We start from the raw sequence: 26,739 nt of genomic DNA on the forward strand, positions 1-26,739 counted from the left end.
TATTTCCTGAAATTGACAGCTCCTATAGTTGGAATCCATGGAAACGAGCTAATAATACCTGGAATATATTGTTCGACTTATAAAACACTACATAACTAAAATATCATTTCTGGAAGACACCAAAAAGGTAGGTAGTATTACCTTGATGTCGTCAGCGCATTATTGCTAGCGATTTTCGTTTTGTTTTTTCCACTTTTTATTTTTTTGTAAGACAACTTAACTTAAATGTATTTGACTGGCGATGTTGTTTACAGATTGTGCACTTAGGGCCGCTATCGACTTTTTAGTGAATGTAGAATATTCGATGTAACGTGTCTCGGTTATTTAATCTATTCCCAGTAATTTTTAACTTCTAACGATATGCTTGTAACATATAATATATTTCAATCAGACATTCTACATAACATATTATCGATTTTACGTCATCAAACATTCGTTAGAAGTTAAACACTACTGGAAATAGAATGGGAATAGATTAAAGAACGCAGACCCCGGACGCAGACATGTTACATCGAATATTGTAGATCGTATACTCGGAGTCTTTATACCCTTAACTTAGAATCTGCTAAGACACAATCTTGTTATTTTTATGAGAGTGCTGCAAGACCTGTATAACAGGTATCATGGGTATTATTGGAGAGTCAATGCAATTGTTCATCATCCTTAAAGGTACGTTCCACTTTAAAAAAAATTCTGAAATTCAAATATATCTACCATGTCTACACCAAGATAAATGGCTACTACTGTGAAAGTCTTTGAAAAAATCCAAAACCTGCTTGGGGTTGCCATGAAAACGTGTATCAAATGGACGAATGACCGGTTTTTACGGTCCATGAATCTGGTCCAGGTTAAACATCGTCTTATCATGCTTATTCAGACAAAACTGTATCACCATGATCCATATCAAATACGCGCGAATATGCGTGACCCACAACGCGCGAATATTACGACAATCACATGGTATGAGATGTGAGACACTTGTGGAATTCCAAACGCTGGATCTCCATGTGGCATGTCATGTGCAACCTTTTTTTAAGTTGTCCATGTCCATATTGCGAAAAATGGGAGTCTTACGTAACTTTGAAATTTTTTCACAAATCTGCACAATTTGTTTTTTCGCAACTTTGCATTATAACCTTGTGATGTGGTGTCGTACATGGATTCGACTGTATTTCAAGTTGCAAAAGAATCATGTATTATCTACCTTGTTATAAGATAAAGAATCTATACTACATCATAGCAAGCAGCTATGTAACTTTTACATGTATGAAATGAAAACCACAAGGAATCTAACCGGTCCAATGAATCGGCAAAAGGTGATGAGTATTAGGTAACCATTATTTTGGTAACGCACCTTTCATGGTCTGTTTTTTCATAAATATTTATTTGAGGGAACACAATAATACTGACACTAGCTGCATTAGAGCTGGCATTTTATCAGCTGTAGGTGTGCGGATGATAAAACAAGAACACTGTTTTTATTATAGTCGCTCTACAATGACTATTTTAATTGCGCCTCGTTTCATCCAACAATAACAACATACCCATGCGTAATTTATACAGCGTGTGAATGGGAAACGTATAGTGTTTACTATAGATGTAACCCCGTCCAAGTTCAGGACCAAATGGACAATTTGAAGTATTGTCTATGTAAAGAAAATACAATGTTAATTACACTGATTTATTTTGAAAACGCTTCAACTAAATAATATTTGTAAATCAACAGTCTAAGTTTGGTAATATTCTTGCATGATAGGATATTCTTAATATCACTGAATATCGTGGGAATGATCATGACCCAGCATTATCCGCTTATGTAATAACATTAAAATTCATTCATTTACGAAAAGAATACCACGTAAAATAGAGTTTGGGAAAATATAAATTACAGTGGACATATTAAGGGATCTAAAATGAGCGTTTATTGCGTTTCGACAGTATTTTTTTGTGGGACATGAGAGCACCTCAGACCTATCGAATTGCATTCTGAATACGAAGCATGTCTTTCTGATATCAAATAATTTTCATTTTTGAAAATCACAATATAATACAAATTTTATGACAAATTATAAAAATTTGATATTTTTCAAATTTTGATATATAACAGTCCTCGAAGTAAATTATATAAATCTAATGATATATTCTTAAAGTGTATGTAGCAGGAGGAAAAGCCGACGGTCAATTGAAAATTTTGACCTTTCATATTGAAGATATGGATTTTTTCCCAAAAAGACCTAATTTTTTTGGTGTTTTGGGAAAAAATCCATATCTTCAATACGAAAGGTCAAAATTTTCAATTGATCGTCGGCTTTTCATCCCACCTACATACACTTTAAGTACAAATCATCAGATTTAGAAAGTTTACTTCAAGTACTGTTAAATATCAAAAATATCAATTTTAATGATTTGCCATAAAATGTGTATTAAATTGCGAATTTCAAAAAATCAAAATTATTTGATATCAGAATGACATTCTTCGTATTCAGAATGCAATTCGATATGTCTGATGTGCTCTAATGTCCCAAAATAAATACTGTCCAAACGTTCATACCCCAGCCCTTAAAAGAAAACTGTGGAACTACAATGTATGTGAAAGGCAACAAAATGTCATGCTATATCAATAAAACCAACATAAAAATAAAAAACGATATAATTATTATGTATCACACAAGTTTATGAAACGCTTTGAAGTTTTTCTCAACAATTTAGTGTTGTTAGATATTACCCATTCATTTAAATCAAGTAAATAAATTAATAAATCCACCATCTTAGGTGGACCACCTAAAGTCTCAATTATGATACGAATCAGGGCGGCTTGATGTGAACAACATTTGATTGTTACAAGCATGGTTCACCAATCCAACATGAATCGAAAAAGACTATACAGAGTAAGTTTACAGTACGTGCTTGGTAATCGATCTATTGCATTTAGTGGGTAAGAGTTCGCCCTATTATTATCAAACTAGTGATAATGAACATGATGAAGATGAATCAATACAACAAAAATGATGACTAAACAACCAGAACAAGTAAATAAGATAAATAAAATAAATAAATAAATAAATAAATAAATAAATAAATAAATAAATAAATAAATAAATAAATAAATAAATAACTCTAAATAAATAAATAAATAAATAAATAAATAAATAAATAAATAAATATTCAAAGTTTAGACCTTCCAGAATAGAAATCGTTACTCTTAGTTTCACTCCCAAAGGCGATCGTCAGACGACACGATGGAGAAAATTTAGCTGGACAACCATCTCCTTGGAATGGAAGAATTTACATTCCATGGTGTCAACAGCCAAACTATTCCACAGTCGGTTTGAATAAATAAATAAAATAAAATAAATAAATAAACAACACATCAACAATAACATATCCACTTTCGCACTCACAGATATCTAAAACCTGTAATCAACGTTTGCGAATATAACGGTTCAATTATATGAAGAGCTGTTTATTTCTTAAATGTTCTTAGAAAACAGAGTAAGGAAAATACATCAAAAACAAAATGTACAAAGGCTATATAGCAGTGACATGACACTCTACCAACAGTCATTTTCGTAGTAAGGGTAACTTTAGCTTCTGAGTGTGTATGCGGAAATAATGTAGTGTTTTGTTCTTTTTATCTTTGATATCACGTCGCCCCAAAAAAGCGACATACGAAATGTGTTGTATTAAGGCCGGGTATTAATATCCAATACAGTTTTTTTTCGCAATATATATGTCTTGATTTTGGTTAACCCTTTTAGCACCAATGCCAATTGTAGAATACTGGCTTAGGCTGGGTTAAATGTAAATATATAAATGTTGCATTCTTTCTAATCTTGCATGCAATGTCCAGGTACAAACATGCCTAATATTTGCGTACTTGTACTTGTCATGATGATTTGGGATTTTAGACTGATTTGGGGACTTTACCCTGAAATCTGCTTCTGAACACCATGAAATCTATAGCTTAGTGTAAATAACATTGAATAAAAAGCATTATAGTCCTGAATTAGCGTAAATCTACCAATCATATGAGTGTTCATGCTTATTTTGTATTTGATATCACCGACATCAGCATTGGATTACAACCTATTGGTGACAATGACACAAAACATACAAACTGTTCAATTTGCACGTCATGGTCTATTTGAGGTTCATTTTCAGCAGTTTTCAAAGGTTATTCACCGAAAACAAACATGAAAAAGAGCCAAGAAATAAAAACGATATTTTGATGATAGTCAACTAATTCTTACCTGAAATGTCAATTTAAAAATCAGAATATTTCTGTGATTTGCTGATAAAACCGCTCAGTTATGTTATACTTCATTCGTTGTCATAATGCAACATAAAAAAACACCGACGCAATAAATCCATTTGAGCTCAGGAATGGGTGCACCAAACCTTTAGACTACAATAAAGGATAAGCCACTGGAAGCAGAACCATATAGATTTGTCATGTAACATAATGTACTTACCTATGTTATTTAATATTACTTGACTTATTATAAATTGCTTCGTTCAAAGGTTATTGAGTCCAATCCCTGTACCTGATGGTATTGTACGCTGATTTTGGTTTCTCTGGGAAATTAATTGAAAAAGTTCATTTCGATCAGTACCAACAAAGTACCTTTAAAATCACTTTGTGACAGCTAAAAATGCATTTAAAAGATATCTTTCCAGAAACTCTTAACGCACTTAACGTTTGTTCATACCTTAATTGAACACGTATATTTATATCTGTACCTGCCTTATGCAACCATTGGCAGCAGCAGTACGTGATTGTATAAAGTGTGTTTCTCATTTGCAAGAAGTCTGATTGCATGAGAGATATGTGAAATTGACACAAATCAAAGTGACATACTACGTGTTTTGAACATTTAAATTGCATGTTTAGCCTCATTCAATGCGACTACTTAGGATAGAATAAAATATGACAACAGTATTTATTTGACTAAACAATTGTAACTAAGTAAAACGAATTAACCCACTCTGCACATACTCGTGTTGGGTAAAGTCTACAGGTGGTAAGTTATGGTAGTAAGGAATTAAAATGTTGATAATTGCTTGGTCCTAAAAATTAAAGCTTGCTTTCGTATATTCGTGATGATGTCTTGCACCAGATTAGTGGTCCTTGATCTATTCTGTAGTTTTTGAATGAATCTGATTAAATCTCTACATAATTTTTGTTATCCCTTATTTAAAGAACCTATGGCCTTGTACCAAATTCACACTGCAACGTCTGCAAGGAAGGAGAAGGTTCTGACAATAATGAAATCAGTGTGTCCTGATATAGTTTGCTACTGTTAGCAGGAACAAAATAGGGCCAAGTTATTAGGTTTCCTGCAAACTAGGTAAATAAAAGGTATAATGAACAAGATGTAGACAATATTACCATAAAACTATAATACTCAAATATAGTCAAGGCAAATTGAGATTTCTTTTTCAAAGTTGTGTTTCTTAAAAGTGACAAACAATACAAGAAATACCAAGAAAAGCAACCAATTGTAATGTAGTATAAGATCATGGCTAAAAGCAGTTGTAAGCTAACCAGATACAATAATAGAATGCTATGCTACAGACATGACAGAGGGAATGTTAATCTGTTCAGTGTATAAAGTAGTTTAGAGCCTTATTTTCGACATAAAACATGCTGATCTTACGTCCTACCTTCCGTGTGTTTGTTGTTTACTTTGTATGTCTAAATCCTTTAAAAGTTTCCTGGTTTGAATTAGTGAATTATATTTAAATCAAGAAGTAATTAAATATTTATTGACATTAATTTTTCATGTCATCCCATTTTTTGAAATGTCGTAACTGCAATTTTATCTTTTATCTTTGGATTCCTAAACTTACTACGTTTTCATAATGAAATATTTCCTCTGTGAGTACTATATTAATAGTAATGAATAGCCTGCTCAACTTTAATAGATCTTCAGCATAGAACTTTAAACAAACAAACAAACAAACAAACAAACAAAACACACACACACAAAAAAACTGAGGTGATTCATATTGCCCTACTACACCAAACAACGGGCCTCGGCACACTTTACACTTAACCTAGAAATCACAGTTTTTCATATTTGTATTTGAAGTTTATGGACACATTAGTACTTAATTATGCCAATCAAATATATTGTGCGCATACACCCGACTTTTGTTTTCTTACTCCTGAAGCGAGGATAGTCTTCAATGTGAAAACGAATAATAGGCAGCTATCTCTAATCTTAACTTTTTTACCCGTCAGATTCTCTGATGTGGAAATTGCGTGTGAAAGTTTGAATAGTGTATCTGGTATCGCGTGCAGTGGCTGAAAGACATATATTTACCCTTTTAAGTTGAAATCGGTATAAACAAGTTAGCAGCTGGGTGCGTGTTGGTGTTGTGTATAGGATGGGTTAAATAGTGTAATTAAAATGCCATTTATTACTGGTATTGAAATGAAATTGATCAGATATGCACTACAATTTGTTAAACTTTGAATGTGTAAAGTCGGCGCCGACCGTCGGCTATCTTGTCTTTTTGTTGTTTGTAATGGCACATCTTCCCCACGCGCACGGTCAAGTTGTGCACACCAAAATTAGATCGCTATCAGTCACTGCAGTTAACTGCATGAGTAGGTTTATTATTCAATATTGCCTTACCTATCACCTACTGCATTTAATCTAGCGTTAGTTTGAGAGAAAAATCAAAATGCTTGTGCTTTTAGTATCGGTACGTAATACATAAAAGTATATATACCCCCGCCCAACATACACACCCACCCACCCCTATGCACCTACGTACTTTGAACTGAAATAAAATACGACCTTTTTAATCCTGACAAAGCCATAATTTACTCCCCTTTTTAGGTTTAGGTTATAAATGATACAATGAATTATTTTGTTCAACGGATTATCAAGCTCAATTGATGAAGAGCAGAATTTAAAGCCATAATGTACGATCTTATTATATGAAATTGGTATAAAGTATTTCCCACCCACTTTATTATTCCACACACAAAACACATTTAATATTATTACCAGTGTTCCAGTGCAAAATTATTATGATCTTCATATGTGGCGTTGTCTTTTTAAAGACTGTTCTTGTTTTAAAAGTAATGTAATGTTTACACATGTATCAACTTGCACCTAAATGGAACCAACCAAATGTGTTTGTAGGTCAACAGAGTAATTTCGACTTTTCCTGATATTTAAATAGTGATCCCGTATTCTAGAAAATGATTCAGCAGATACTTTGTAGCTCTGCATTGGCGGTTCTTCTTCAGTAATTTTCGTGCGAACGTAAAATTAACACAGTGCCAAGGTCATACAATAGACAGAGATTGATCCCAAACCAGAGTTGAACAAATAGCACCAATTTATGACAAATTTCTTTATTGTTGCCCAGATAGATGGGGGTGGAATGTACTTTAGCTAACCCTGCTTTAAGCGTGGTAAGGTGTCGATGTTAAGTACACTCAATTCGCGCGCAATTAAGATCGTACTATCATCTCATGTACGCTATGTCAAATAACGGACACCAGCTACGTGGGAGGACTCGAGCGATTAACGTGCTACAAGTTCTAAAGTAAAGCTTACGTTTATCATTGAAATTTAATTGGCAAATAAACTTGTTCAGTTTTACGCAGTTCTAAACATTTAACGGTCTAGTTTGAGAATTAGGTACAAATAGGTAGGATCAAGAAGTAACAGAATAATAAAATGTATACCTGACGGGATCACGTTATCAAACACGTATGTGAATCGTTTAACAGAATAACAGTTCTTATTGCAGTTAGCGTGTTTGGCTGATTTGTATAGTGGTGTTTGGCACCAATCTTTCAGTTCATTAGCTAAATAAGCAGTATCAATCAAAACGACCTGTTGGTAGCATGCCTCAACGAACTAGCAGGCTGTTTAAATGTTTTTGCTGACTTAGTGTCATATTTACTACAGCCCAATCGATCAAATCATTAACAATAACAACACACAGTTCTATAAATAATATCCATTTCCCAGAGTACTCTCAAACTGACGAAATAGTGTAATTAAAAGGGCACTTAACCATTGTACAAGACTGTGGTCAAATGGCTAGACCACATTGCATTGGATATAAAGCAAACATGATAAGATCTAATTCAATGATTAAAATCAAATCGTTACAAATATTGTAAGCAGCGATTATAAAAGACTTCTAGTCAGCATTTATTGAAGGGCAGCTAGTGGTATGACCCAATTATGTTTCATTAACCATGTTAACACCAAAATAAAGTGACCCACAAAATAACAATATCTCTGCAACAACTGAAATCCACATCCCATGCACTGACACAAAACAACCACAGTAACTCACTTTTAAGACTTTTCAGCATGTTAAACACAGGATTAACTATTCTTCTTGAAATGACCCAAGGAAAAGCTTTTGTGTGCCTTTCATACAAATTATGAATCACTCGGATCTACGCTAATGTAAATTTGGCCTAGCTTTTCCCACGCCCATAACCATGATAACAACCACTTTCAATGACTTTCAATGGTGGTTACAGCTTCGATGTGAGTGTAATATTGACGTTTAGGGTTTGTATTTTGGTGATATGATTATCCAAAACATCATCAAAATCCCAAAATTTATGCTAAAAGTTCCAAATATCTAATGACAATGTCAATGACTTGTCCGTCACTTTTAGGCAATTTATAAACAATTTTAATTTTGTTACACTTACGCTGGGATACTAACACAGGGCTGTTAAGAATCTCTATTTTTCTAATGCTGTGATTGGCTCATATTGTGATTTGTAATTGAAAGTGCTTGATTAGTTTCCCCTATTATGGTACACCCAATACTACACATTTTCAGTTTTGTCGGATTAAGTTCAGAAGTTTTTATATCACCTGTCGGCTCGACATTCACGCGCTTAACGATAACCTCATAATCTAAGGTATAAAGAGTGTTTCCAGTCATAGACTCTTGTCAAAATCATTAGCTGTTTCATCCTCTTGATCATGGTTGCAGAAACACTCAGAATACCAGTTTGTCTCACTCACTTAAATGTATCAAAAAGTCTATCGTAAAGTTTTTGACATTTATTATCAAATAATTGATTAAGTTAGTAATAAGCTTTCTTGTAATTGTTACAAATATTCTGTCTACAGAATCTTTGACAAATCTTCCATTTTAACTAGTACGAGTTTACCAAACGGATTACTTACAACATTGTGAACATTCACCTGTTCAAAGTTTCTGTGTAAAAAGGACGTCTATACCCGAATCACCTGTCGGCTCGACATTCACGTGCTTAACGATAACCTCATAATCTAAGGTATAAAGGGGTGTCACCAGTCATAGACTCTTGTCAAGATCATTAGCTGTTTCATCATCATGATCATGGTTGCAGAAACACTCGGAATACCGGGTTGTCTCACTCATGTCATAGCCTCTTATTTATAACAAAAAGTCTTTCGCTTTGGACATTTATTATCAAATAATTGATTAGGTACCCGGTAATAACCTTTCTTGTAATTGGTACAAATATTCTGTAGAATCTTTGACATATCTACCATTTTAAGTACGAGACGGATTACTTCCAACATTGTGAACATTCACCTGACCAAAGTTTCTAAAAAAGGACGCCTATGCCTGAATGCAGCAGTGTTTTACCTGACACTTTGCATGAAATACTCATTTTAGAGCTTCTGTGCGCTCACCTGGATTGAAAACACCAGCATTGTCATTGTATAGACGTAACCTTTTGCCGAGATAGCATGCATTGGGTCTCAAACATACATCTACATCATGATATACATGTAGTCATTTAACCCTTAAGCACAGACTGGTGTGAATACAAAAGCTCCTACTCTATTGGCTATTAAATAGACAATGATGTGCATGATGGTCAGTCTTAATATTAACACACAATCTCCTTCACAGCCAGTTTTTGTCGTTCCTAATTGCGATTGAGCCACATGCCACGGTTTAAGGCCAAGACTATTGAACACAAAACACTCTGGAAAAAGTTTAAAATAATAGTTTTGTACTACACCACACCTGCACCACAGCACACATCTTGGTTAAACCAGAAGTATGCGTAAACCACCCAACACTCATTGCAACAGATTGGAACAGATTGCAAATCATTATTCAATGTATGTAGTTTACTGTAGTAAATTGTCTTGTGTGAGGCAAGTGTCTATGTCATAATTATCAACGGGGAAAAATGGTCATAACACATATCATGCATATGAAGGAGTTCTTGTTAACATGTGTCAGGCACGCTTCGAAACCATCTTAGGAATTCTGATATTAATTTGAACTTAGACTTTTTTTGATATGTTTCCAAAACATGGCATCTCATGAGATAGCCACGAGTATACTACTCTACATATTGTGGAACAATATTTTACCTTTAGACAGGATATCCAAACAAATCTTTTAAAACAATTAAACTACTATCAATTGATTATGTTTGCATCATTTTCGTAAAATATTCATTCATAGATACTGTTATTTTAAGTAGATAATGCGTAATTATTAATTCAGCCTCCATTCAGCCATTTTGCCTCAAAGCTATCAAACTAAGTTGACATTTCTACAACAATATCTGTGCGTAAAATTTGCAGAGCAACTCAATTTTTATGCATGCGAATCAACTGTCACGTGACAGTATTTATCACTGACAAATTGGCAGTGATATTTGTCAGTTGAGTGAATTTAGCTTGGGTAAATAGTGTTCCAACTTCGCACCTATCTTCACGCTAATCGACCAAGCATTAACGGTAGGGTCATTAACGATAAAGTATATCAATCAGGTATGGTGACATATCAGTATCATTGATTACCTGCGCCGTTTCACTGTAACACATCTGTTTATATGAATGCTTGGATGAAACATAGAGCAAGTGCACAGCATACGTACGTGAGTTAGCTTCTGTTCTAGGGATTCACAAAAGGTTGATTTGTTGCTTAACAATTAACACTTCATTACTGGACTTAATCAAAATACAACACATTGGTATTGTTTTTTACATTGTATTTGCAGTTTTACAGGCTCTGTTAATATATTTTAGAATTAAAACGGAAAGTGCATACAATTTTGGAAAAACCATTTACATCGGATCTTACTTCCAAGCGACATTCGCACTAAAGACTACCCATTATTAAGTTGTTGAAAACGTCTGCGCATATAACTGGATAAACAGAGTTGGGAAAGCTAAACATAAATTCACTTAGCTAAGGGTGCGCCTGATAACACCTTGCATACACCTTGAATGGCTAGCATACGATGTCTTCGTTCAACATTCACCTTTCACCTATCAGTTTTTCTCTGGGTAGGGACAACCCAAATGATAAATACTACTTAATTATAAATATTTCACTGAACCTCACCTCACAATACTACCTCACGGAGATTCAAAGTATTGCAACATGGATTTTTAAACGGTTAACTGATAATTGTGATTTCCATTTCTTACTCTGATTGCAGATCTTCAGTACCAAGAGGAATATACAATTTGGAATACATGTGATTTCAAAAATGAGATCTTAAGTCAAACTTATAATAGGTAAGTACAGAACCAACTGTAACATTCAGCCTATACCGTTAGATGTCTAATGGTGTTTCGCTTGTGCTCATCGCAATTCCAATCTTCATGGTTAGATATATTTGTACCATCCTGATGTATGACACATCACACGGGGAGTACCAGGGCTGTCAACTTTTCGGAATTGCTTGGCGTGAGATATTGTCTAAATTATAAAGTTGACGCTTGCTCGAGTAGGAGGTGTCTGAGGGGGATGTGCCGCTTGAGCCGTGGAAAAATTTCGAAAATGAAAGTCTAACTGAAGCCATTTGGTGCATCATTTTTACACTAATATTTGTTATTTTTACGTAATATTTTGACGATAGGTGAGATTTTACTACTTTGATCGCTCTTTGCGTGAGATTTACTACCTTGGCGTGAGATTTACTACCTTGGCGTGAGATTTTACTACCTTGGCGTGAGAAAGTGCCCGAATGCGTGAGTGTCACGCTCAATGCGTGAGTTGACAGCCCTGAAAAAATCCATTGTTACTTCTCTTGTGATGTATTTTCATCAACGGACTGCAGCTTTTATTCTTCTATTGTGTGTCCGATTTGAGCGCTGACATACTAGTATTCGAAACTGGGGCCAATCATTATTCATGAGATTGTACAATCAGCACCCAGTTTCCGAAATGGGGTGACTTGTGTTAGGCGGGTGTGAAATTGCTGAAATATACTTGACTTTGGCTTTATAATATAATGGCGAAACCCTTTTGTTCGAAACAATCCGTGTTTATTTTTCACTGAATTTCATCAGACTACATATATCTAAACTGAGCTCAAAAAGAAACTTGTAATTTTTCACAAGGTCATATCTTGAAATCCTGTCCATCAAATTGAACCAAAATTACACACAGGTTTACTTCAATACTCTACTCTCAACACATGTCAGTTACCAAGCAGTTATCCAACTGACACAACAGCAAAATGCACTGACATGGGACAGCTTCCTGGACCACATTCACAGCCCAGCAAAATAACAAAAAAAAAGTGTATGAAAAGCAGAAAGCAGCACCGTTTTATCATCTGTGCAAGGATCTTGTGTACATTCTCACAGATTTTTTGTGCTGGGTGCCAAATGTTGGGCTGTGAAAGTGAAGGAAGTCCAGGAAGCTGTCCCATGACAGTGCATTTTGCTGTTTTGTCAGTTGGACAACTGCTTTGTTACTGACATGTGTTTTGAGTAGAGTATTAAGGTAATCCTGTGTGTAAGTTTGGTTCATTTTGATTGACAGTATTTTAAGATATGACCTTGTGATTCACAAGTTGTAAAAAATTATAAGTTTCTTTTTGAGCTCAGTTTACATGTAGGTTGCTCCAATGTATGTTTGGATTATGATCTGGTTGAATAGATTGAAATTATTCTATCATCGTATCTACATGTAGTACATGAGTATTAAATGCTGGTAACTCGATATAGTTCACATATAATTGATAATGTACTTACTAGAAGCATGTATGTTTATACTACTAGTAGTAATAAACTCTAAATGTATATAGATGTAAAACCCTAAAAAACTGTTACTATTGCGTTTTAGAATAAAATCATTACATGTTTAATTCGCTGGCAGATCCGCCGCCATGAGCTGTTGTGGCATGTGGTTATGAGCTCAACGACATGAAATCGTGAGTGCGCGCTGGTTCGATTCTGATTTTGTCCCTCCTTTATTATAATAGTGCCAGACCAGTTCGCGTATATCCGTATTGTATATTAATATAGCCTACATGCTATACACACACCATGCATGCAAAGGTTGGCTGTATTGTTACCGTTTCTGAGAGGTATAGCGTGTAATTATGTCATGGGTGAGATAGAACCAAGGTGTCAACAATGCACGATACGTCTCGACCAAGGACACTACGCTATATGCCAAGTTTAGGTTCTACATTATGTTATTCGTTTATAGATTCGTCAAAACACCTTAGTAGTACTAGCTAGTAGTAGTACTATCAAATATCTAATACGTTATGTGACCCACTTACAAAGCGGTTACACACCCACTAACACATATATATTGTAAATAATTAAAATTGACGTTACTATCTTGGATATATGGGGATGTCACTGTGGGTGAAGGGTGCGGTTGGGGTGGTTTGCACGTGTGCATGTGTATGTCGTCTGTGGGGTAGGTTTTGGGTGGTTGTGTATAAAGCAATGCTTATTATTCTATCCAATGTCCAACACAAATAAATAACAACAATAAACAAAATACGAAATAACTAAAACATGATAAATGATTATAGTAATCAAATAAAAATATCATGATATAAAAAATTGATGAATAGTATTTGTAAAATTGACGTAATCTAGCTACTGACCATAATTGTATACAAGTGTAATTCGATTGTTAAGATAGACACACAAATGATTAAGGCGTGTCAGTGGTTTCACTCCTGACCAACCTTAAACAGACACCATTCCTGTTTTTGGGCTTTACACATTATGCACATGGTAAGAGTGATGTGATAATTTCTGACCAATTTGTAGAATCATTATTGTTAGTGTGATCAACAGACCATACTAGCAGTTTCCGTTCTGCGTAAATACTGGTCGTCATTTGAACTATCCAGTAAAACATCGCAGTAAATCACTGATATTTGGGTATAAGGATCCTTTCAGTTGAGTATAAAAGGCTGAAAGAAAATTCCTTGAATAAGTTGAATATATAAAGTATTAGGTTATCTATTTAATGAAGCACAACCGATATTGTAAATGTCTTTAGACAATTAAGAACGAGTCCAAAAGGCGATGAGCACAAAACTCCTATATCCGCATAGTCCTTTTCAGTGATGATTATAAAGTATTCACAAAATCGTGCCGTTCAGTGAACAACATAAATGCCCCAACTAGCGATGTAGTATGGAAATAACTATATACATTGGTTCCTAAATATCGTCCAATATGGTATTTATGAGTTTATGGGTGTGAGCTTTGCCCAAAAGGGCAAGGAATTATACTCTCCGGGAGTTTAAAACAACAGGAAGATAAAATATCAGCGAATGGTTTTATTCGACATTTTGTTGATGTCAAATGACACCAACTTTGCAAGTGTAGCAATAAAATTACCTTTATAAAATCTATGTAAAACATGACTTAGGATCACGAATTATTAGCAAGGGTGAAAAGGTTAAATAAGTACAGCGATTTGTTGCTGATATAATAGCATATAAATCACAGTAGTTGTTGATAAGATAATTTATTAAAAGATTGCGCTTTTCATCACACCTTCAAGTTGTTATCAAATTGTCGTTTGATACATTACCTTGATTACGAGTTGAATGAAACAAGAGATTCCACAACGGGCGGGTAAAATGAGTTCAACTACTACGTCTACATGTGCTACTATTTGAAACCGATGATAAGGCGGCAGCAAATTATACCTCCTTGTGCTGAAATGGTAGACAAATCAATTAACTCATGTATTTTCGGAATGAAGAAAGTATGGACGGTTCATCACGTTCATGACGGTCTTCCATCGGATCTTACTTCCAAACGACATTCGCACAAAAGACTACCCATTATTAAGTTGTTGAAAACGTCTGTGCAAATAACTGGATAAATAGAGTTGGGAAATCTAAACATGTAAGCATTTTCGGAATGAAGAACGTATGGACGCTTCATGATTCTGTGGAATTTGAACTCATGGGAAATTGGTTAACATGTATAAGTGTACTAAAAGATAGTACCCATTAACAGGTCCAACTTTCACATTGAACATTTTGAAAATTGCCACCATCACCATTTATATTAGCAAACTTATTTTGATCTACATCAAATTAATAGAAGTTCATGATGAAATGTCATTGAGCAACGGCCCTAATCACTTCAAGTGGATCCATACTCGCCTTTGGAAAGGGCAGTTGGTATTGCCGTTCACTCCTTGCTTATATTGGTTCTTCCTTGTATATTCGCTATTCTTCACCCAGCAGAGTTAACGGGAGTTTGAACTCTCAGGGCCAATTGTATAATTATAAAGTGAACATTGTTTGAAATGGTTATTGACTTCACCTATAAGGTAGATTTTGTGGGTCAGTCGTGAGAGAAAGTCAATACCATTGTGGGAGGTATCTCATAGCCAACTACATTGACCAACGAAAGTATTTCTCACAAATAAAATAATTATTAGCACACTATGAACACAATGATGTAAAGAGGTCTTTCACCTTGTTTTCCCACGATTATTGATGCAGATCATACAATTATTACATAATTTGCGCTTTTCCTTACTTGCATAATATTTCTTTGCATTTCGCTTTTTGTCTTATACAATTTTTTATTGTCACCTTCTCCCTTCGCTCTGTTAATAAAAGACAAACAAATACGTATTTCAGCTATAATCTTCTGCTCCTCTTACCTTTGATTTTCCAGAAATCACGGTTCATAGCTAGAGAATATTTAGAGAATAAATGACAAAAGACACTTTAGACCTACTTCTTCATACTTACTAGACTGCTGAGCGTACTGCTGTGCTGTGGCCGTAGTATGCCCTACAGTAGCGGAAATCGTCGTCAATCTGACCGATTTCAGACAATTATGACCGTGTTTTTAACTTACAAACGTCATTATTCATCAATTGGAAATAATAGGACATTACAATAAATTGATAAATCTAACATATCATATTTTCACGAAAGTTGATGTCACAAAATGTCACAGAATAACCATAATTATAATGTTAGAAATCAAAAGCAACATTTCGAGACAGAGATTGATCATGTTGATGTTAATTGAAAGATTGCATTCTACCGTATAACGGCCAATACTGATGATATTCCATTGCAAAAAAAATCAAATACGCCGCTAATTTCATTAGTCGTTCTCGGCAACCGCAAAGTTAGACTATATCTTTAAACCAGATGCATTAACATATAACAATTGTTCTACAAGTATAACACAAGGCTCTCTTTTCATATCTTATTTAGTCTTGAAAAACTGTTCCTTAAGACACACAATGTAAGATATGTGACTCTCATTGTGAAGATACGGGAAAATCTACCATCTTCAATGATCTTATTTCATCTCTCTCACAAGTGTGATTCGTGCTCAAGCCTTTGCTTGACGTGGGAACAACACTGCTATCTACTGAAGATAGCAAACTTATTTTGAAGTAGAATACGTCATGATTGCCATTCCAACACATCCATGGAATCGGTGATGGTAGCCAAACCGACCAAGTGCCCTCTTTAACTTGGTCTAATAAGAATAAAGTTTGAAATCCGGCTGGGAAAGAGAGTACCCTTCTGAGTGGGCATGTAGATGATATGGTGGTTCAACGATATTTGCAAACTTCTAACATTTTCATAAATTCGCTTTACATTCAGACGGCATCAGAAAGCCGAATTATATAATTGTGTACACAAAAAATACAAGTTTGTGTTTATTTTGTTGTTAGAAATAGACTGGCAATGACATCTCGACATCAATCTAAGTAAGATAATATACATAGCTGCATTTAGCTGGTGTCCCGGGGCTGGTGTTTCCCATCCAGTGTGTTGAGAGCACCCACAGATTATAATCCAGGAAGTAACGTCTTTATGCGTGAACATGGTGAAGAAGATGTTACAAATATCTCAAGAAAATCACATGCAGTAGTAAATTTTCAAATGGACCTAACATACATGAAACATATAATTTTAAACAGTGGTGCTGTTACCCAAACAAGCCGAACTGTGCAAATACATTCATGCTGATACTTTGTAGATTGAATTAATTTCTTTTTCACTCATGTGTGTCGATGAGGTGTTTCAGTATTGATTTCAAATTTGAGGTATTTACTCCACTGAGGACGGGGTTGGATCACTAAAAGACAAGATGCCCAGTGACAGGACGATCCCTCAAGATATTACCACCTGCTTTTCTATGGATAGGGCGGGTCAAAGGTCACTCAGATTGGCAAGTAGGGTGTTCTTGCCCTTAGCAACCCTTTCAACACATTGTACTCATCAACAACCACTTAGACTTGCAGATATCTAGGACACATGGATGCACACACACTGCCATCGTTAGTATCAAGAACTGATTTAAATTCATTGAGCAAATCTGCTCTTATCAGTTAAAAGAGGAATTGACTCGAACCACAGATATTGGAACAGTAGTAGGCCTAGAAACCATAGATCCTAAAAAGGTTTTTACTACTCTTAATGTGTTAACATCCGGACGTACCTGTTGACCGGAAACAGGCTTACACTTGATAGTGAGATCTTTCATTTTGGCATAACACGGTTTATGTTTGCCCCCAGTCGTCCCCCACCCTAGCTAGTGAACCGTCACATATTTTGACCTGGATAGGAGAGACCTTAGTCCTTAACACCTGTAGGCACGTCTGTCTAGGCTTAATCGAAATGTAATCGCATTCGATGAAAGTTATCAAGTTTTGAACTTTTGACATGTAGTCCTATTTATAAAAACGACAATTTAGCTTGACTTTGTAAATCGCCAGTTTTATGTAAGTCAATGTTACATACACATTCTGTAACATCTCTAATTTGCAATTGCCCATGAATATGTTTATTGAACAATATAAGGGGCATCTTTATGGTAAATCACAATCCGGGGGTTCATACTGTTCAGGGTACATCATATTTACAAGGCTACATGTATATATACTAGTAATTGTTACCTGATTAATCCAAAGCAAGAATACGCTGATTTTCCGTCGGTACTCAATTTACTCAATTCATATTAATCTAAAATTGAAATGCGTAAGAATTGGCTGATGCTTTATCGGATAACGTATATCTATAGCGAAGTAATAACAGTAATAACAATAAATATGTGGTGGAGTTCAATAAATAATCAGTGATTGAACATATTGAATTGAGTGCCACACTTGCACTTGGTAAAACGGGTGGTAACGCACTAACTACATAATGTTACTGTAAGTAATACCAAGCCAAAGTGTGTAAATTCACGATACACCATGTTCGTATACTTCCAATGCATCATCGATTAACAACGGCGAACACAGATGGTCGTGACGTAGTAGTTACTGGATTGTCGGACATAGTTTGTAGGCAGCCCAATTAGAGCATATTGAACATCTCACTACACATGCTACACAGAAGCAGATCTTCGTCAGTTTTGAGAAATATAAGCTGCCTGTAGCAACAACAACAACAACAATAATAATAATAATAATAATAATAATAATAATAATAATAATAATAATAATAATAATAATAATAATAATAATAATAATAATAATAATATAATTACATTTTCCACATTTAGTGCTTTAGTACAAATATGTTAACCTGGCATGCCTGGTAAAACAGAAATGTGTGAGTTGGTTTCAGAAATCTGTAAATCCTTTATTTAGATTGAGCTTAGTTGCTATTTGTAAAGACGCAAAAAGGTATCGATCTGTTTTAGCCAACTGGGCATCAGGTTATGGCAGTTAATAATTGTCATTTCCACGTCTCCGTTGTTTTAAAGGAAGACCATTCTTATATTATTTAGGTATTCGCCGTCATTATTACATACTCCGCGAATATTCGACGTAGAGTATTTGTTCAAATATTCGTGATTCAGTCTATTTCAATTCATTTTTGTTTAATGCCTGGTGGAAGTATATTATCGATTTTACGTAAACATTACTGGAAATTAATAGAATGGGAATAAATTGGAATGGGAATAAATAGATTGGGAATAAATTAAAATGGGAATAAATAGAATGGGAATAAATTAAATAACGAAGACATGTTGCAGCGCGGCGAGTATTTTATGCCCACTGAAAAGTATGTAGCGGAGCTTAGTTACTGGTTTACGCTTGGTTTGCACACCTGTTAACAACCCATTGACAATATTGTGATCATTTTGATCGTGGTTCCGAATGATGGTGTGAACCAGTTGGCAACGATCATTTTTGACGTCACACTAAACGACAGCGAATACTTTTCTCAAAATAGTAGCGAAAACGTAGCTAGAGAGAAAAAAAGTAGCAAGCTAACCGTGTTTCTGTATGTTATCTAAGCACGTTAAGATAGAGGATGCTTTGCGCGTTAAGAATGCTCAGTTCGGAAGATAACAATAATAGCAGTATGCCAGTTAGTATCTTGTTTCTTAGGTTTCCAAATATCTTCACTTACTACGTAGATAAGAAAGGAAAATGGCTGCTACAGTTTGTTTGGCTTATAATTGGCAAAAAAATGAGATAAGGTAACATCGTGTATTGATATAGAATGACAAGCACGCAGTTGGGCGCACCATCTACGCAAGTTGCGCGTTGCGCAATGTCTGACTGACGCTCGCTTATGTGAATTTACGCGAGTGTATTGGGACTTTATTGATTCGCACAGTTGCAAACACCGAAAACCAAATAATGTTTGCCAATTATAAGCCCAACAAACTATAATATACCCGCTACTCTATATAGAATATTTGTGAACCTTGTGAACTGTTAGCCTATCATACCTATGGTCAAATGATGTACAACCTAGATAGTGCTGCATAATATTACATCAGTTGAATGTTGGCACTATAAATAATTTATCACTTTGGCTTTATACAGTCTTGTTCAACATTCTTAATATGAGGCACGTAACAGATTAATTTAAGTTTCATCGAAGTGTACCGATAAAACACATAATGATATCTACCTACAAGGGCCCTCGGCAGATACTGTATCATGTTTTGTGAACCTTTCGGTGCTGTACATCATGCAATGTTCATATTTTGATAATGATAAATGAAGAGCATTGCAATAGCGATATAATTTTGCAGCTTTACCCTAATGACTAAGGTCAACTTTTGAACTATTTACCCGGTTCGTAATCGTATGCTTTTTGGGGCGTGTGCAATTTATTTTAATAATTTTTTAAATTTTAATATTTTGATATCAATGTTTGCAATTGTACATATTTTTCCTGTATTTTCTGGGGATTCCTTAAGATTAGATTTTTCTATTTGGGTACCTAACTGCTAAATGTTCGTTTGTTTTGTAATTGTTGTATGTATTTTACCATTGAAATTGTTATAAGTAAATAAATAAATAAATAAATAAATAAATAAACAAATAAATAAATAAATAAATAAATAAATAAATAAATAAATAAATAAATAAATAAATAAATAAATAAATAAATAAATAAATAAATAAATAAATAAATAAATAAATAAATAAATAAATAAATAAATCAATCAATCAATCTAACTCACTGAACCGTATACAGTTTAAAATGGCAGGGCGCCCTTTAAAGAGGAACAAGCACATCTGGAATAATGAACTACATAATTGAGTTATGTGGCCCAGGGCATGTCAGTCCAGACACCACCTAAGTCCAGACATGTATACAAGTATACAGGAGTGTGATCTATAAGGACAAGGTCACCTACCAACTGGCCAGTTGACCAGGCCAACGTTTGTTCCTCTTTAAGCTGAAACTTACAATTAGGTAAGGCGGGGAAATATTTACTAAATACCGATGCCGTGCGGATGAATTTTGGTAATATTTCAACAACAATGTTATATACGAGAAAACATACCATTTCGAAGTATCAAAACCCAAAATATACTTTTTTGGTGTTTATAACTTGGTCAATTTCAGTGATTCTAAAGCAGCCTTTTCAGATGGCCCACAAACAAATAGTTCCTACTCGTATTTTCATGCATCGCACAAGCCTAGTATTATGGTATAACCACATTTATCTGTAAGATATATCGAGTACGGAAACAAACAATCTGACCAGCCGTTTTGCGGGAAAATATTAAACCCCTTAGGCCCTTCACAATAATGATTCCGAGTTGACTGTTGGAGATTGTAAAGGACGAGGTAACTTTTAATTATTAATTTTAATTACTTATTATGTTCTTTATTTTGAAACGAGCGGTCACAAGCAATATCAACTGTACACTTTGGCGCTGCGGATTTAATTATATTGCATTGTTGATTTTATACATTGATAATAATACAGGGGTGTTCTGTGTTTGTTCAGCATCATAGTTAAGATGATAAAAGTAAGAATGTAGCAAATTAATGTAATTAAATTGCCATTTACAGACTAAAAATGTCAAATAAAAATCAAATAATTAAATATCTTGCAATTCTCAATTTTGGAGGCGAGAGAGAAACAGTGAACTCAAAATCAATTGTGAAGGGCCTTATATATACACAAAATGTTAAAATCTAGACCAATGTATTCAGGTCATTCGGATTCAGGAAAAGTATAGTTTTACCTATCTGCGATGTACCGTTTTCGAGATATAAGCAAAAAGATCTCAAAAGTCAAGTTTTGACCACTACATGGGTCAAATTTGAAAAAAAATTCAGTGGGGGCTAAACACATCGCGTGCGTGTGTATTATTGGATCATTGTGTGTATATTGCTATTCGTAATACGTCTTTTCCTGGTCTTGTTTGTTCGTTCTAGCTGTGTGAAGCTATACCAATACTCATTTGATCGGCGAGCTAATACACGCATTGTATTTGTAGACGCTGGAATGAAATAGCAATTTTCTTCGTTTTACCTGATTTGTTTGGCTCGAAATTAAAAGGGGACAATGTGATCAGTGAAAACTAACATTTAAATAGGAATCTATTCTTTATGCAAATCACAAATTATTAAACACCCGCATGATTTTGGACACAAATAGCATAGAATTGTTGAGAGACAACCGTGGTTAATCTGGTTAAGATAAACTGAAAGCAATGACCTGTTACTGTGGAACCATGTGAGCTCATTTATCTACGAGATGCGTGGTACAAGACAGGGCTCGATCTGTCATGTCTTGCTTGCCTTGAGCTACCCGTTTTGGCCCAGGGTCCGGCCAAATGGTTGGCTAGGTGGAATGCAGGTTTGCCTCGGGACCCTACCCAGATTTTGACTGAAGACAAGCAGGGTTCATAGACCACTTATCACCATGTGGCTGTGTGAGTGACTGGCCATGCCTATACCTTGCATTGATACTTACTTGATTAATTGACTTGGCTAGGGTCGTTACAAGTTGCTTGGTTGGTTACACACTCCATTAGACGTCATTCCAGTGGTGACATAACATTGAGCAGCTAACGCAATTTATGGTAAAGCTCCTACGTGGAATCTTAGACAGCTTCAACACAGGAATTTATCATTATAGTAGGAACTTACAAACATACATTAGAAGGCAAACTTCGGAACATTATTTTAGAAGACTTCCATATATAATCTTTTGTCGAAAGGTAAGTCTGGTTCTGATTTTGCACTTTTAATGTTTTTTAAAAGTGATGTACGTGGGTGTGTGGGGTGTGTGTGTGTAGGGGGTGTACGTTGGGTGTCTGTGGTAGGAGTGGCAGTATAAATAATAAACACAAATTACAACAAAACCAATTGAGAAATTTGAGCATCATTGTTTTATACAGGTGTGTCTTTAACAGAGTCTTGAAAGTGTTGATGTTTATTACACAGTTTCAGATGTTGTGGAAGGTTATTCCATATATTTGGAACTGCAACTACAACATTCTGTCCCATAATGTTTTTTTGAGATGTCATAATCATAGCGATGATACACTATACTATGTATCATTGTATTTGATCTATCTATATTTTGCTTCGCACTATGTGGTTATATACATGGAAAGTTAAAAATAAAGTTGATAACATTGGAATTCAATTACCTTACAAGGTCATGATATGCTTACCTGGACTTATTTGAATGAATATCTGCTCTACTAAAACTATTTCAGCCATTGACTGTACTACCATATCGTTTAATTTTAAAATCGTTCTTTATAAAAATACAGCGTGTCCAGTCAGAGAAGATGGGAAAGATTCTTCTCTGGTCCATCCAGTGAACAACAGTGAACAAACAAAATTAGTTTTACCTCGATGCCCCCAGATTGCCCTATGTTAATATGTAGGCTATGACACAAGTCATTGTGGCTTTACCCCCTATCACATATCTTTCACTCCTCAGACTTATCGATTTCTCTGCTGCAATAGAGTTCCACTTGTCATAATATAAAAATAACTTACTAAAAGAACACAATTTTGGAAAATCACTAAGAAATAAAATAAAATAAGTCGAGTGCCCGTACAGGTATTTGAATATTGTTTTTGCAAAAAATATTAAATTGACTCATAGATAGTAAATGACTTTAGTCTGAAGATGCAAATGTACAACTGTTGAGGTTTTTTACTCCCATTTCTATTTCTGTTGTCTGGTTACGGTTTATAGGCAGAGGGCTAGAATTTACCCCCTGTTGATACCTTTCACCTGCCAGACTTAAAACTCAAGAGTTTTAAAGCTGCTCATCGGGCATTTCCGTCACAACATCTATTTTCTTATGCATGTATTCTGTACTGTAATCTCACAACTTTTTATTCAATAGCAAATGTAACTCTAAAAGCTTTACAAAGATACTAAGTAACTGGACAGTATTATTGTTATTATAATAATAATAATTATTATTACTATTTATTATTATTATTATTATTATTATTATTATTATTATTATTATTATTATTATTATTATTATTATTATTATTATTATTATTATTATTATTATTATTATTATTATTATTATTATTATTATTATTATTATCATAAATATTTACAAATACAATGACTGTGTTTATACAACGCCGCGTGGATTGTTGGAATAAGCCAGACCTGGAAGCCAAACTCAATACTTAAAATTAACATTAAATAAACTTTATTTTTAAATAAAGTTTATTAAAAAATGTTTCGTTTTTATTTTGTTCAGCTTACAAAGCCATCAAAAAGCTTTCAAGTTTTATAAAACTATTCTCTCCAATATGAATAACTAACTAGAAACCAGCTATTGAATTGAAACTGTCAGTCAACCAATGACTGTCCATTACATACCTGCCCCAGGTGTCAACCCAATTAGTAGACAATTAGCCCAACCCTGATATTTCTCTCAATAATTTTATCGAGGGTACGCCAAAATATATAAAGCGAGACTGACTTACCTGGGGATTTCAGACTAAAATAGAATTTTACCTTATTTTCTTATCAGCGAATGTCAGTAGCATGGATTTAATATTTGTACCCAAAACAGAACCATATCTACCTTTAACACGCACCAAAATAAGCATAGTTGGCATTTTCTATATGTTTGCAGGACCAAAGGAGTTGTGAAATCTTTTGTAACTGGAACTTGTATGTAATTTGGTAAAGAATCAAGTTTACCTTTATTGTGTAGGTCAATTTAATATAGTCAGGTAGTCGCGCAATGAGTTTACTTATTACTGAATAGACAAGCATTCTTTTGTGGTAGATTTGTTTCCTAAGTAGTCTTGTATTTGATATTTACTAATGGTGAAAATTATACGGGTACTGTAGGTCATATCAAAAGACAGATTTTTGTCTGAAGGTCGTTGCATGCATGCAAGCAAAATATATAAAGAAACCAAATAAAAAATGTTTCTAATAGTTCCATGAGGAAGACTTCATGTTGTGGTTAAAGAGAAAACGCTAGTGGTTGTTCAGGTGGGTGTAATCACTATTATTGGACTTTTCTTGCTTAAGACACGAGTGCATGGCGGGACCTAATAAAATTTCATTCACAAACTCTACTTGATACTTGGAACTGCTAGAACCCTCGGCGTGTTGCCTATTTGAGATGGGTAACTACGGTTCGTAGAAACCAAAATCGTTTATAAATATCGTCATTATTTAAACCAATATGTCCTCTCTAAGGGTGGTTTAAATGGGGGTAATTACGGTAAGAAAACATTGCGGTACCAAATTTAGAGTTATTGGATGTAGTTTGGTCTTGTACTCCACTGGAGGGAGATGGGTTTGGCTCCTTCCTTTCAATTTGGTGTCTCCGTAACATTGGTGCACTCCATCTGAACTTGAGTAGAAATATCTCATCATCGATGTGGTTTGTTTGCGTTCATTTATTTGCTGATATACACACATGTAGAGCAATGTTGTTATGAAGAATGTTATACTAGTGATTTGACTGAAAAGAGGTGAACTTTGATGAACTTCAAAATGTAAGTTATTCTCATAATTATGTTAACAGTTGAAGGGTTGATGAGTGCAATTCTGTTTAAAATCAGGGCCGGGATCGATAGTAAACATGGTAAAGGCGAAGATTGGCGGAACTGTAATTAGTATCACCTACTCAGTGCAAAGTGAAATGGATGAAGCATGGAGGTATATAATAAATTTATATACCTCCATGGATGGAGGATGGTACACATAAGTGTTCAATTGACTGAAATGTTTGAAAAGAAACATATTTTGAAGCATTTCTTTAAATGCGTAATGTTAGATTTGATTTTCCATTATATGCTTTTAAAGTACCTTGTCCTGGACGTATTTTGAATAAGTATCTGTTTTATCTCAACATCGTGATTTGTTTGAAATTTTAAAGTAATACTTGTGGCTTCAAGACTGCTCATAATGCTTGAATTGCTCAAACATATCAAACATTTGACATTTAAAGGTGGTTACAAAAAGGCACAAGAGTTATTAATCAATAAGCGTTTAATCTGAAAACCCTGAGGTCCCGTGCTGTCATGAGCATGGTCGCAAAACTGTCATGAATGAGAAACGAATTCAGTTTTCATCTTTTTGTGTGAGAGGCTTCGGAATATAAATGTTAAGACCAAAAGTAAAAGAAAAGTTCATATTATGCAATTTTATAATGTACCTGTCGCGCATGGTACAAACAATTACCATTTCATTGCTTATTCTTTAACTCATTTTTGAATGGTTTTGCTCACAACGTGCCAGTCAAAGTATCCTATTACCAAGGCAACAGCTCTCGGGTATATTCTGTAACAGTAGTCAAACTCACTCGAGAGTAAACACTATCACTGGATGCAGCGTGCTACCAGCAATACTAGTGGCGCACGTTTTGCCAAGTGCAATTTGCTCAGCAGCTATTTTTTTGTCTGTAAGTATGTTAATGCTACTGATACGTGTCAATCATTTTAAGTGCCTAGTTTGACACAAGATGTGGAATTTTGAGATATTGAATGTTATTAAGACATGAAAAACTAACAAAAATTCATTTGCTGTAATCTATCGACCCTGAAACATTCCGACCCATATTTATGCAACAAATGGCAAAAGGCAGAACATGTTTTCTTCGTATTTGAACTTGAAGTCTAACAAGAAAAATAGCAAGAATGACGACTATTAACCATGTTAACATGGAGAAAGAGAGGGATCGGAAATAACAAAGTCATTGTTGTTCAATTTCTAGTCTTCCATCCGGCACCTAGTA

General features: G+C 34.6%; 1 long non-coding RNA gene across 2 annotated transcripts in view; it reads left to right on the forward strand.

Moving 5' to 3' along the window:
• Positions 1–26,739, forward strand: part of LOC140151453 (uncharacterized) — a 35,338-nt gene continuing 8,599 nt past the window's right edge. The window contains exons 1-2 of one of the 2 annotated variants that reach the window (XR_011858940.1): positions 1–127; positions 11,459–11,537. This is a non-coding gene — a long non-coding RNA (uncharacterized lncRNA). Of the gene's footprint in view, positions 128–10,779; positions 10,888–11,458; positions 11,538–26,739 lie in introns of those variants that run through there. The other variant, XR_011858941.1, reaches the window with a different exon arrangement.

The sequence above is a fragment of the Amphiura filiformis genome, chromosome 1 (genome assembly GCF_039555335.1).
Source record: "Amphiura filiformis chromosome 1, Afil_fr2py, whole genome shotgun sequence".
Taxonomy (NCBI): domain Eukaryota; kingdom Metazoa; phylum Echinodermata; class Ophiuroidea; order Amphilepidida; family Amphiuridae; genus Amphiura; species Amphiura filiformis.